Genomic DNA, 11,395 nt, shown 5'->3' on the forward strand with positions numbered 1-11,395 from the left:
GACGCCATTTTATCACCTTTTCCGATGTTCTTTTCTAAATACTCTAAATACTTCAGAAAACACATAGCAAAGAAAAATGGACAAAAAGAAGTGCGCGAACGCGATAAAAATCCAACAAAACCTACGGTTTAGACACAAAATGAAACGTAAAATCATCACATAATTTGTACTCGTCACCTTTTTTTAAGAAAAAATGTACTCATCACCTACTATTAGTATTTCTGACTTCGATGTTATCCCAAAATGAACCCGACTACGCATGGATATCCCAGGCCGGGCCATGCCGGCCCATCTGGCCAGCTTTGCCCCAGCATCGGCGGCTCTTGCGAGCTCCTAAAGCCGCGACCCCCGACGCCATAATCCCTCAACGATCCCCAGAGCAGAGCCATCCTCTCTCTCTCTCCTCGCGAGCCCTCACAAGCGAACGGCGAGAGACCAGAGATGGGCGGCGGCAACTGCAACCCCAAGGACTTCGGCGCCGCCGCCCTACTGGGACGCCCGCTACTCCTCTCCCTCCACTGGCGGCAAGGGCGGCGGCGGCGGCGGCGGCGGGTTCTTCGACTGGTACCAGTCGTACTCGGCGCTCCGCCCACTCCTCCGCGCCTGCGTGCCCGCCTCCTCCCAGGTCCTCATGCTCGGCTGCGGCAACTCCCGTACGTCCCCTTCAGTTACACTTACACGCCGTGGCTTAATTAGCCAGTCGCGATCTAGCTGCCAATTCGAAAATTTTGTGCTCTGATGCAGCTGGTTCTTATTCCAGTCCATCCGCAGTTACCGGTGCATTAGGATTGGAAATTGGAACTCGCGTGTTCAGTGCTCGCTATGCATTGTGGTTTGGAACCTGAATGTTCGGTGCTCCCCTGATGCGTCTGCTCTTTGAATTTTATTGTGATTGCTGACGATGCTTTGTTTTCAACTTTGTGCAAGATTAATGTTTAGTGCCCCCCTGACACGCACTTCTGTGAATTTTATCATGATTGTTGACAATGCCTTACTTACTTGGATCAACTTTGTACAAGATTTACCCGTGAAGCTTAGCTCTGTTGTTAGATTTATGGTTTATCGTGTATGTAACGCCTTGTTTGATGTTGTTCTATTCCTTGTTTTGGGCAGTTCTGTCGGAGGACATGGTAAAGGATGGTTACCAGAACATAGTAAACATAGACATCTCATCCGTTGTAATCGAGCAGATGAAAGAGAAGCACATGGATTTCCCACAGCTTACATGTACTTTTTGCTGATAATTTCCATTTTCACACTTATCAGTTATGATCTCTATATAAATCTAGTTACTTGGGTGTTTTATGCTATGCTTGAAGATATGCAGTTGGATGTCAGAGATATGAGCTTCTTTGGAGATGGATCATTTGATTGTATCATCGACAAAGGTATAAGCCTTAAGCTTCATATATTTTTCGAAAGCACTTGATATGTTTCATAAGTTACTAGTCTTGAGAACTCTTCTCATTAAGTTTATCCAAATCAGTCCATGCATCTTTTTTTTCTTTGCCACTCTATTTACCATTGTACCAAACCTTTTCTGTAGGAACTTTGGATGCTATGATGGTAAGCAGCTGTCGTTTAGCAAACTACAAATCAGCTTAAAAATGATCAGGCATGAAATGATCTCATGGTACTGATTTTCATTTTACATATTCTAGTGTGGCGATGATGCCCCTCATGGTGCTTACAAAATGCTAGCAGAAGTGGCAAGGTAAAGATGTATCCACTCTTTGTACGTGATTTGATCCCCAACTGATGTCCTTAGTTGTTTTCAATTAAACTGCTCTATCTTTTCAGGCTTATGAGGCCTGGTGGGATTTACATGTTGGTACATCCTCTAATCCTGAAAGATACTTTGGAATGAATGGATATTTGATGATTTTATGAAGAGATAACTTTCTTTGACAGATAACATATGGTGCCCCTAAGGAACGCCTGACACTTCTGAATCAAGTCCGATGCCGTTGGGAAGTTGAGCTTTACATTATGCGTAAGTTTGAAATGTCCTCTCCTCACTCTGAAGAGCGCGCCCAAGTACCATTTCTACCATACACTCTATTATAACATGATTTTGTGCATATGAGTTGCTTTATTATGTGGGAACTATGGATTCAAAAGTGCGAGGTTTGCTTCATTCTGTAGGAACTATGGATGCAAAACTGCAAAGTTTTGCTTCTACTATCCAATTCTCATAAGATGCTAAAGAACTACAATAGAGTTATGAAAAAGTTGCTACAGGCTGATTATAGCACACAATGTTACTCGGGAATCTTGGGAGGGAATAAATTAGCACCATTTATTGGGAACTCATATGCCCTTTTTTGTTTGCAAAATGTTTGGATCTACTATCTAGGTTTGCATATTGTTGTATGTGTCATTCGGGAAACATGTCACTAATCCTTTGTGCCACTTTCAATGGCCAAAGACCAAAATACCCTTGTTTGATGGTTAGTCAGTGCCTCAGTGGCAACCTTGACTTGAATTAATGACGGCGGCAATGGTGACCGGAGAAGCCTGCCTGGTCTGTGCTTCGTGCCCTCGATCACGCCACGTCATTAAACAAAGGTATTTTGGTCCTTTTTTCTGTTCCATTGAATTGGCATTGAGCACTGGTGGCATATGCAACAACACGCAGACTAAACTGGCAGGTCTAACATTCTGCAAACTCTGAGCGGCATATATGATATCAGACCTTGACATTGTATCTGTTCCTTCTGCTAGCAGCCACACCTGAATACCAGCTGAAATGGAGCAACGGTGCTGCACACGCCATGATGGAGAAAGTTGCACTGACAGTGGATGGCCAACTGCCACCTGACTACGTTCTCAAGGATCCAGAGTCACATTTCATTTATGTTTGTTACAAGTCAGATATAGTGACTGAAGATAATTCCATGGTTGCTGGTCAAGATGATGCCATGACTTCATTTTAATAGAGTCCGACCGCAATGACCGAATTAATTATTGCCATGACTTCAAAATGATTTGCTTCTCATCCTTGGTCTGAATGGTAGATTGTTACCGTTGATTATGAAAACTCATACCCTTTTGTGCCATTATCTGGCGTGAGTGAGAGTGATGAGTGTGCTTTGTGGAAGTTGGAGGATTTAAGAAATATAGTTGTTGTGTGTTTCTATCTGCCATTACTTAGTAAGTGAACCTGTGGAGTTCTATTTAGTTCGCTTGGAATGAGTAAATTTCGTTTCTCTGCAAGCTTTAATTGATGCGTACTATTATATTTGCATTGTTTTGAGCCAATATGCATCATAAGCCATCTTCACAACAATGATACATTAGTACCTTTTTTGTTCTGTTTTATAGCGTGTATAATTTATTTCTATAATTTTTAAGTATAGTGCACATTTGCATAGTGGCGCCTTTTGGACATGGACTGTGGGGAGATATGGCCCAACTGACAGTGATCGGACAGACCGATTGGACCCCCAAAGCACTCTTCAATTTGGGATTTCGGACGTCCGGACCGGTTCGACCTAATTTTGTGATCACATTGGATTGTTAAAAGTGTCTAGAAAGCCCATTTCATACATTTGTGTGGGTCTTAATAATCTACGTTGGAGATGTCATTATCCCTGCAGCAGCAGCACACATGTTGGGTGTGTGACAGACTAAGGAGGCATGACTTTCTCTTCCAAACTAGAGCCTCCGGCTCATTCCTGGCTCAGGCTCCATGGAGCCCTTAAAAAATGAAATCAAAATTTTAAGTTTCAGGATAATCTGAAAAAAAACGCATGTGCTGCATGTGTATATATTTTCATGATGAAATACTTTAAGACGTGAGGTGCAAAGAAAAGCAATTTTTCAAATATTTTCAAAGCGATCATTCTGTTTTAATGTTTCCAACACCGCCAATACGGTCATCTCCAACCCTAACCCCTAAACCGGACACCACATTCATATGTGGACACGGGGAGCAGCCCGCGGACACTGATGCGGGTGTCGGTCATCTAACCGTAACCGCATATGTCCAGTTACATTTTAGAAGAAATTTAATGAAATTGAACAAATTGATGCGTATTTGAACAAATCGGGTGATATTCATTCATATTTGAATAATTTTTACATAAAATTGGATGATTTTCATCTAAACCGGAGCAAATTCATTACATTTTGATATATGTAAACTAAACTATGCTCTAAACCTAGTCTAAATGACCGTCAGCGCCCGTTCCCAATGTCGGGCAGGCCATGAGCACCGGAATTGAAGCTTCGTCTCCGCAGCCTGCAAGCGGCTAATCAGTCGACGATGTTGAGCCCGTCAAGCTTGGTTTTAACGGGAGGGAGTGGTGGCCTTCCTGGGACCCAAGCCCCAACGACCTCCCATGCTCTACTCTTTCTCGGTGTCGGCGGCGCCCGCGGACGTGTCGACTTCGTGGTCATGGCAGCAGGGCGTGCCTGTGGCAGAGATGGTGACGTCGTCCTCACTCTTGTCGTACACCTCATCCAATGCCTAGTCGATCTCCTTGAAGGTGGATTCTAACTCCGCTTAGTGGAGGCAGTACCACCAGCGGTCGCGGCAGATGTCACCGGCAGAGCGATAGGAGTTGAGCAACGCCCCCTGCTCGACCACATCCACGTCTGTCACGATGGTTGCGCTGTCGGCGAATTGGTCCTCCGCGCATTGGTGCTCGTCGAGGAGGCGGATGTAGTAGGCCTAGTTGCCCTGTACCTGCCGAAAAAGCGGCCTCCCGCTCAGCCAACACCATGCCGGTGTAGTGAGCACGGGCCTCTCCCATGGTGATGCCGGGATGGGCCCGTGAGGACAGTGGCACCTGTCGTTGTCAAAACCAGCAGATTTCGGGTAGGAGGGCCAAGTTGTGAGTCTAAGGATCAAGGGTAACGAGGGACAATGGGGACACCATGTTTACCCAGGTTTGGGCCCTCTTAAAGGAGGTAAAACCCTACGTCCTGCTTGATTGTATTCGATGAGTATAGGGGTTACAAGAGTTGATCGACCTCGAGATCGTAATGGCTAAACCCTAGTTGTCTAGCCTATGATTATGCTGACCGCCTCTATGGACTAACCCCGAATCCAGGACTCCCTCAGCGCCGAGTCGTTGTCGGCCGCCTCTTCCATTGGGGCGTTGATACGTCTCCGTCGTATCTATAATTTTTTATTGTTTCATGCCAATATTCTACAACTTTCATATAATTTTGGCAACATTTATATTATTTTTGGGATCCAGTGTCCAGTGTCAGTTCCTGTTTGTTGCATATTTTTGTTTCACAGAATATCCATATTAAACAAAGTCCAAACGCGATAAAAATATATGAAGATTTATTTTGAAATATATGTGATTTTTGGGAACAAGAATCAACACAAGACAGTGCCCGAGGGGGACACTGTTGGGGAACGTAGTAATAATTCAAAATTTTCCTACGTGTCACCAAGATCGATCTAGGAGATGCTAGCAACGAGAGAGAGAGAGTGTAAGTGCATCTAGTGCCCCTTAGTGATTTTGGTGTATTGAAGACTTATAGGTTAAGGGACTAATGTGTTTGTGAGTGTACACATGTCTATAAGTCTATGAGGAGTTTGATATTTACAGAGAAAGTCGACCCCTAAAAATGAAGTTCTTCGACTGAAGACTTTGAATTTCTGAAGACTTTCTGAAGACCTTGAAAGTGAAGAAATTGGTGTGACCTTGAAGACTTGGCATTCATTCAAGGAACATGAAGCGTGAAGACTTTTGTTTTCGTAGTTTCATTTTCTCTTTTTTGAGTCTTAGGAAACACCGTACTGTTAAAGGGGGTGGAGAAAATACTAAGGAAAATTTTCCATGTGATGCTCAACTCAAAATCCTACACCTACCAATCCCTTCGAGTGAAGCCATTGGAAATCTCATACAGTTCAGTCATATTCTTCAGTGACAGAGACGAAGTTCTTCTGGTCTCTGAGGAATTTGTTCTGACTGAGGAGTTAGGAATTCACCAGTGCGGATTGCTTACACAGTGAGGAACATGATAGCCCTGAGGAATTTGATACTCAAAATTGCGACCGTTGATGTGCTATGCGCCAGCTGTCCCAAAATATCTACCCACCAACGGTCATATCATGAAGGGCATTTATGTCTTATCATGTCGGACTGCTCCCTAGGCTATAAATAGCCGCCCCCTATAACCACTAGCTGGTTGGCTGCTCCGAGAGAAACTGACACTTGTCATTTGAGAGCATCCCATCCTCCGAGGACTTTGAGCGAAAATCATCAAGTGAGGAAAACCCAAACCCAAACACCTACAAACCCCGAGTGATTGAGCATCACTGAAGAGATTGATCCTGCGTTGATCCGACGCTTGTTACCTTTGAAGACTGTGCTTCTTCCAGACGGTTAGGCGTCAAGGTCTAGAGCATCCAAGAGGAATTGTGGATCGCCCAGTGACCAAGTTTGTGAAGGTTCGGAAGTCACCTGAAGACTTATCACGAGTGATTGGGCGAGGTCTATGTGACCTTAGCTCAAGGGGAATACGGTGAGGACTAAGTGTCCTGGACTGCGTGTTCAGGACTGGGTGTCCGGGACTGTGTGTCCTCAGGTTTAAATACCTAGCCGCCCTAACCAGACGTACAACTGTCACAGCAGTTGGAACTGGTCTACCAAATCATTGTCTTCACCAAGCCAACTGGTTCTATTTCCTCAACTCTTTCATTTCCTCATAACTATGTTGTGCACTTGTTTATATCTGTGTTTGAAGACTTTGACTGAAGACTTTCTCAATTTCCTCAGTTTAATTTCTTCAGTCTGTTTGTCTTCATCCTGTGCTATCCTGTGCTTACGCTTTCAGTACTCTGTGCTTATCTTCATTTCATCATGATGACTATGCTTGTGTTCTATTATGTTTACTTTTGAGTACTTATTTCGCTGCTAGTAGTTCTTCGCTAAGAAATTTCCTCACCTGTAAATTCCTCACTGAAGAATTCATAAAAATCGCCTATTCACCCCCCTCTAGTCGATATAACACACTTTCAATTGGTATCAGAGGAAGGTGCTCCCTTGTTCTGTGTGATTTTGGTTTAACCGCCTGGAGTTTTAGTTATGTCGACCGCAGGTATGAAGAAAGTGACATGCCCCATCTTTGACGGTCATGATTATCTCAAGTGGAAGGCCATGATGAGGAAGTGCCTCATGGCAATGAACAGCGAGCTGTAGACCATCACTGAGATTGGTCTTACGGATCTATGCAAGATGACGGAAACTGATGATATTCGCAAGTACACTCGACTTGACATCATGGCGAAGGATATCATCTGTTCCTGCCTATCCAGAGATGAATTCAGGCGCATTATGCATCTTTGCAATGCGAAGCTTATCTGGGACCGAATCTCTGACGTCTATGAAGTTCATCAAACTTGTCATGATCCCTGGTTTAAGGATTTCAAGGAATCACTCAAAATGATGACTTTCGAACCTGAACCATCATCTTCTGCACCATGCCTCATGGCAAAGGGTGCCAAGGTAACCGAATGTTCCTCATCCGAGTCTAGTGATGATGAATCTGATGATGATTTTGGTCCTAGCTATACAAAGCTTGTTTGTATTACCACTAAACAACAAAAGGCCTTGGAAAAGGTTCAAAACATGCTAGACAAGAGCGATGATATGTTGGGTGAAGAAATGGATCGCACTAAAACCTTGACTAAAAATCTTCAGAGACTTCAGTCTAAGTTTGACAACCTTCAAAGTCATCATAACACTCTCTTATCTGACCATGAGAAGCTTTCTTATGAATTTCTTCAAAGAAAGCAAGATCTTGAAAAGCTAAGAGTGAGTTATGACGATCTTCAGAAGGAGCGTGATTCATTACTAGCTCAACAAATCAGCGCTTCTCAGGAAGAATTTGTTCCTCCATGCTTGAAGTGCATTGAACGTGAATCTGCTAATTCTTCACCTGAATGTTCAAATGCTGTTAATGTTTCAAATTCTTCATCTGCCTCTGTTATCACTAATTCCTCATCTGAGGACATTGCTAGTATCACTGACGATGCAGGGTTGAAGGAATTGTACATGACAGGCATGTACAAAAGCCTCAAAGGGCATCAGACCCTTTGTGATGTGCTTAAAAAGCAGATCCTAAACAGGAACCCTAGGAAAGAGGGTATTGCCTTTGAGAGGAAACTCAATGCTGATGGTACATATTGGAAGCCTGAGCAGTACCCCAAAACCTCATGGGTTGCTGCAAAGGGACCTCCAGTTGATCCATCTAACTTATCTGGCTTTGCATGTGAATCTCCTCGTTCTGATGATGAGTCATTTGACTCCAACTATAAACTGTTCAAAAATCAGAATGGTGAAGTATTTGCTAGATATGTTGGCACTAACTACAGGAACGGTCCTCCTATAAAGAAAATCTGGGTTCCCAAAAGGTGCCTTGAAAGTCTTCAGGTGAATGTCCTCAGGACACCACCTGTGAAGAATAGGAACCCCAGATCAAATTCTTCATATGGACCAAATTTCTCAAAAGGATCAAAGTCCTCACATGAATATCATCATGCTAACAACTCTGTTTCGCAGGGAAAAGCTAAAGGCTATGGATATGAGCATTATTCTTCTAATCATTATGTTCATAAGCCCTCGAAGAATTTCTCTGCTTATTCATATTCTTATCCTAACCCCTCTTATGTGAAACGAAATGAACTGGCTTCTATGCCACCTTTCTCGTATGGAGCTCACAGAGTGATGAACTCTTTGCCACCCCTTCAGATGTGGGTGGTGAAGAAAAAGAACTGAGTGTGCCTGATAGGACGCAGGCTAACCATGAAGAAATGAAAACTTTCATTTCTCACGTCCTCATACTATTTTATCTGTTCTATTGCTTGATGAAATTGATCCGATGAATTGATGTCATATTCTTCACTGATGAAGTATATGAGTTCGTAAGCTGCACTAATTCATCTGCAGGATGATCAACCCAAAGCCACTGAGTGGGTCCTTGATAGTGGATGTACAAATCACATGACTGGTGACAAGAATATATTGATGGATGCTCCATTATCTCCATCGCATTTGAAGCATATCATCTTTGCTGACAAAGGCAAAAGTCAGGTATTGGGTCTAGGTAAGGTTGCGATCACAAAGGATCGACACATGGACAAAGTCATGCTTGTCGATTCCTTAGGATACAACCTCATGTCTGTCTCAATGCTTTGCGATCTTGATATGGTTGTTGTCTTTGGCAAGTACTGTTGTGTTGTGGTTATGGAAGCTGACAATTCCAAAGTCTCCGAAGGCTTTAGGAGAGGAGACTTGTATATTGTTGATTTCTCTACAGGACCACAACCAGCCGTGTGCCTACTTGCAAAAGCTTCAGAAGGCTGGCTCTAGCATCGACGACTTGGTCATGCAGGCATGAGGAATTTGCACACGCTTGCGAAGAAGAAGCATGCCATTGGCATCGAGAATGTCAAATTCCTCAAGGATCACTTATGCGGAGCCTGTGAAGCTAGGAAGATGACAAAGGCTAAGCATCCAGCGAAGACTATCATGACCACCACTGTCGATGTCAAAACCGGCGGATCTCGGGTAGGGGGTCCCAAACTGTGCCTCTAGGCCGGATGGTAACAGGAGGCAAGGGACACGAAGTTTTACCCAGGTTTGGGCCCTCTCGATGGAGGTAAAACCCTACGTCCTGCTTGATTAATATTGATGATATGGGTAGTACAAGAGTAGATCTACCATGAGAACAGAGAGGCTAAACCCTAGAAGCTAGCCTATGGTATGATTGTTGTTGTGTATGTTGTCCTACGAACTAAAACCCTCCGGTTTATATAGACACCGGAGAGGGTTAGGGTTACACAAAGTCGGTTACAATGGTAGGAGATCTGTATATCCGTATCGCCAAGCTTGCCTTCCACGCCAAGGAAAGTCCCTTCCGGACACGGGACGAAGTCTTCAATCTTGTATCTTCATAGTCCAGGAGTCCGGCTGAAGGTATAGTCCGGCTATCCGAACACCCCCTAATCCAGGACTCCCTCAGTAGCCCCTGAACCAGGCTTCAATGACGACGAGTCCGGCGCGCAGATTGTCTTCGACATTGCAAGGCGGGTTCCTCCTCCAAGTACTTCATAGAAGATTTTGAACACAAAGATAGTGTCCGGCTCTGCAAAATAAGTTTCCACATATTGCCATAGAGAGAATAATATTTACACAAATCTAATCTGCTGACGCATTCTGTAGTGTGACACACCACGGCCAAGCCTTTATCCGAGTCGTTTCATTATCCCACCTCAGCGCGTCATGCGAGGCGGTTTCCTTGGCACGTCTTGTTAAAGTAGAGATCGTGTCCCCTTATTCGGGATTCTCATCAATACGGGCGTGGGTAACCCAACCGCGCCATTGATTACGGCGCTTGGAGATAAGCGAGTTTTACCAGGCTGGTGGGGACACGTAGTTGCGTCCACCCATATAAGGGGATAAGGATCCACCTTTTCACCTACGCCTTCTTCCTCCTTTGCTTATCCATTCTCGCACACTCGAGCTCCAGCGCCCAAGTCCGCACTCCCCACCTCAACCTTCTCCAGCCATGTCCGGAGCGGGAGGCAAGTGGATGGTCTCCTCCGTCACGGAGGGACACATCAAAAAACTGAGGAAGGCCGGATACTTGTCTAACGACATCGCGTACCGGCTTCCCGAAAAGGGGCAGCTCATCCCCACCCCTAGGCCCCATGAGAGGGTGGTGTTCCTCCCCCATTTCCTCCGCGGACTGGGCTTCCCTCTCCACCCATTTGTCTGGGGGCTCATGTTCTACTATGGCCTGGATTTCCACGATCTGGCCCCGAACTTTGTCCTCAACATCTCGGCATTTATCGTCGTGTGCGAGGCTTTCCTCCGCATCCGCCCCCATTTCGGCCTATGGCTCAAGACTTTCAATGTCAAGCCGAAGGTGGTGCGCGGCAACCAGGCGGAGTGCGGAGGCGCCATGGTGGGCAAGATGCCCAACGTCTTATGGCTCGAGGGCTCCTTTGTGGAGACCCTGAAGGGGTGGCAATCGGGGTGGTTTTACATCACCGAGCCGCGCGACCCCGAATGGGTCGCAGCCCCCGAGTTTCGATCTGGACCCCCTACGCGGCTCACCTCCTGGAAGGAGACGGGCCTGTCGTGGGGTAAAAAAGGAGAGCTGATCGGACTCCAAACATGCGTCCAAACCCTGGTGGACAAGAATCTCAAACTTGTCAACGTAGTCCAGGTTATGCTCATCCGCCTGATCCTCCCGTGTCAACAACGGGCTTTCAACCTGTGGGAGTTCGACCCGGCGCGGCACCGAACTCTGAGCAGGCTCTTCGACACGACGTACGAAGATGCCTGGAAGGTGCTTTTCAAGGGCGCCGAGGCCCCCGCATCCGCTACCGAGGATCGCGGATTCAGTACGCAGCATCACGCTC

At 45.4% G+C, this 11,395-nt stretch overlaps 1 pseudogene; it reads left to right on the top strand.

Moving 5' to 3' along the window:
- The first annotated feature begins 299 nt into the window (after positions 1-299).
- On the top strand, positions 300-3,233 carry LOC123054490 (EEF1A lysine methyltransferase 4-like; annotated as a pseudogene).
- Positions 3,234-11,395: the final 8,162 nt, after the last annotated feature.

Source organism: Triticum aestivum, chromosome 1A, assembly GCF_018294505.1.
Source record: "Triticum aestivum cultivar Chinese Spring chromosome 1A, IWGSC CS RefSeq v2.1, whole genome shotgun sequence".
Lineage (NCBI taxonomy): Eukaryota > Viridiplantae > Streptophyta > Magnoliopsida > Poales > Poaceae > Triticum > Triticum aestivum.